The following is a 3,352-nucleotide window of genomic DNA, read 5'->3' as shown; positions in this document are numbered from 1 at the left end:
GGAGCAAGTCCACCTGAATCCTGCCTGGAGTTTAAAAAAAAAATCACTTCATGTGTTTAAAGGTCTCTCTCTCTCTGTCTCTCTGTCTCTGTGTGTGTGTGTGTGTGTGTGTGTGTGTGTGTGTGCCTGCATGTATGTGTGTACTTGTGTGTTTGTGTGTATGTGTGTGTGTGTGTACATGCGCATGCGCATGCCCCCCCCCCAAGGCGAGGTTTCTCTGTGTAGCCCTGGCTGTCCTGGACTTGCTCTATAGACCAGGCTGACCTCAAACTTAGAGACCTTGCTGCCTCTGCTTCCCAAGTGCTGGATTAAAGGTGTGCTTCACCACACCCAACTTTCAATAAACATTTCTTGTTTTTGTTTTTGTATCGTTTTTCAAGACAGGGTTTCTCTGTGTTTCCTTGGCTGCCCTGGACTTGCTTTGTAGACCAGGCTGGCCTCGAACTCACAGCTATCTGCCTGCCTCTGCCTCCCAAGTGCTGGGACCTTTGGATGAACAGACAGTGCTCTTAACCTCTGAGCCATCTCTCCAGCCCAACATTTCTTAAAGAAATGAATGGAAAGCTAGTGGGACAATTTAGTTGGTAAAGTGTTTGCTTTGCAAGTAAAAGGACCTGAGTTTGCCCTACAGATCCTATTAACTTCAGTTTTTACACAATTTGGGCAAGGTGGTGGGCGCCGGCAAAGGTGCTGACCCCCAGGCCTAAAGACCCAAGTCTAGTCTCTGGGACACACAGGGCACAAGGAGAGAAGCTGGAAGTCGTCTTTTGACCTCCACATATGCACTGTTATACATGTACAAAGACACAGTCAGACACAGACAGGTAGAAATACACCCAAGCACACAGGCACACACACTACAGTGTAATTTTAAAAAATTAGGTGACTCTTGAGACCCTTGGTTTACGGTAAGAGTGCTGGAGGCTCAGAGGGGCCAAAGCGAAGCATTTTGTCTTCCGCCCTTGCAGACCTGGGCACAAGCCTAGAATGGCAGGCTCGCTCACTGACCTAAGCAGAGAGCGGCGTCTGTGAACCCCAACACGCACCCCTCCCCCCACTCTACCTAAGGGGGAGCACAATCTGACGGTCTGTCATCAAGGTTGCATTGTCGCTCGTCTTTCTTTCTTTCTTCTTCTTCTTCTTCTTCTTCTTCTTCTTCTTCTTCTTCTTCTTCTTCTTCTTCTTCTTCTTCTTCTTCTTCTTCTTCTTCTTCTTAACAGTTACAGGTCATTCCATGGGTTAGGTGGTGGATCCAGGACCCAGCAGCAGGGTCAGTGCAACCTCCGAGCCTCTCTTTCTGACTCCAACAGGGTGAGCACATCACCCTCTTGAACGGGGCCTTTGACGTTTCGGATTATAGAGCGGCTGGTGCCATCCATAAATTCCACACGCGCCTGTGTGCACTGTCCCTATGAACTGGTCCTGCCCAGCACTTTGGTCACCCTAGCCAGCTTGATGGGCTGCACGCTGCTCGTGTCTGTGATGGCGGTGATCTGGCGGAGAACGTGTTTCTTTTCCTCAACAAATACAGTGAGTGGGCTCATCTCTGTTTTACATCTTGTTTGCTTTAAAGATTATCAGAGGCAAGATCCAGCGATTTTCTACTCTACACTTTCTACTCTACACTTCTAGTTTGGTTGGGGACATAGTTTAGCAGAGGTTGGCCTGGGGGCTGGGGGGATGCTTAGGCTAGCAGGCAGGGGTCTTTTCTGTTCATTTGACCAGAACCTAAATTAGCTCAAGGCACTGTTGAAAATGAACTATCAGGGTGTGTGTGTATACAGTGCTCTGCCTGCATGTACACATGCATGCCAGAAGAGGGCACTAGATCTCATTATAAATGGTTGTGAGCCACCATGTGGGTGCTGGGAATTGAACTCAGGACCTCTGGAAGAGCAGACAGTGCTCTTAACCACTGAGCCACCTCTCCAGCCCCTCTAGCCTCCACATGCACATATGTGAACCCATGAAACTCATATGCATACAATATATAAGTAAACAAGAGATGAGTGAACGAGGGCTGGGGCATCAAAAGGTGGCGGAGTGTTTGCCCAGAGCGCAGGACGTCCTGGGTTTGATTCCCAGCACTGCATAGCCGGTGCATGGGAGGGGTCACCTATAATCCCAGCGCTCAGGGGACAAGAGGCAGCTTCAAGGTCAAGGTCAAGGTCAAGGTCAATCTCCACTACACAGCAAGCTCAAACCAGCCTGGGATTATTGGGACTCTGTCTCCAAAAGGAAATAGTAAACTGGGTGTTGTGTACATGCCTTTAATCCCAGTATTCAGGAGGCAGAGGCAGGCAAATCTCTGTGAGTTTGAGGCCAGCCTGGTCTACATAGTAAGCTCAGACAGCTGGGGCTACATAGAGATACCCAGTCTCAAGAACCAACCAACCAACCAACCAACCAACCAACCAAAAGTCCCAAATACTAAAGAAGAAAAGGAGGAAGAAGGAGAAGAAACGAATGTATAATTGTAACCAGCCCCTTCTTCTGTCCTCCGCTCTCCCCTTTCCTAGCTCCTTTGCTGACACAATGGAATTAGCTTTTTTTAAAAAATTTATTTATTCATGCATTCACTTTACATCCCTATTGCAGCCCCCTCCCTCCTCTCCTCCTGGTCCCACCCTCCCACCCTCTTCCCTCTCTCCTCAGAAGAGGGGACGACACCCTCCCCCCCCCTACAAACCCATCCTGCCACCTATCCTGTCACATCAAGTCCCATCAGGACTAAGAACACCGTCTTCCCCTGAGGCCCAGCTAGGGGCAAGTGATCCAAAAGCAGGCCACAGCCCACGGCAGAGACAGTGCCCCTCTATTCCCCAGGGGACCCTCATGAACACCGAGCTGCCCATCAGCTACAAACGTGAAGGGTAGCTAGGCCCAGCTCATGAGTGCTCATTGGCTGGTGGCTCAGTCTCTGCGAGCCCCCATGGGCCCAGGTTAGCTGACTCTGTTGGTCTTCCATGGGGTTCTTGTCCCCTCTGGGTCTCCGTATCTTTCTCCCCCCTCTTCCACAGGGCTCCCCAGATCTGCTTAATGTTTGGGTGTGAGACCACTGTGCTAGGATCCTGTCTGCATGTATCACAGATTATCATCCAGTGTGACACAACTGAATCCAAAAGAGACCTTTGAAACAAGCAGTGGGTAGGGTGGGAGGCTGATCCTTATATAATAAGCTGACAATCTGTTTATCACGTGGCCTGCCTAACAGTAGCTTATGGTAAATAAGCCAAAACTCCAAGGTTGAGGTTTTACATTTCCTCAGACATGTATTTTCGAAGGGTGGACTCGGAGGTCAAAGTGCAAAGGTCAGGTGGTGTGAGCAGTGCTCTCCTGAAAGAGAGATCCA

The 3,352-nt window shown here is 49.6% G+C and overlaps 1 pseudogene across 1 annotated transcript; it reads right to left on the bottom strand.

The window, feature by feature from the left end:
- Nucleotides 1–518: 518 nt before the first annotated feature.
- Nucleotides 519–1,589, bottom strand: LOC311584045 (small ribosomal subunit protein eS28-like; annotated as a pseudogene). Its single transcript has one exon. The product of its transcript is annotated as a small ribosomal subunit protein eS28-like (transcript).
- Nucleotides 1,590–3,352: the final 1,763 nt, after the last annotated feature.

This window comes from Acomys minous, assembly GCF_964271855.1.
Source record: "Acomys minous genome assembly, chromosome: 15".
In the NCBI taxonomy this organism is placed as follows: Eukaryota; Metazoa; Chordata; class Mammalia; order Rodentia; family Muridae; genus Acomys; species Acomys minous.
This window is presented reverse-complemented; position numbering and strand designations above follow the sequence as displayed.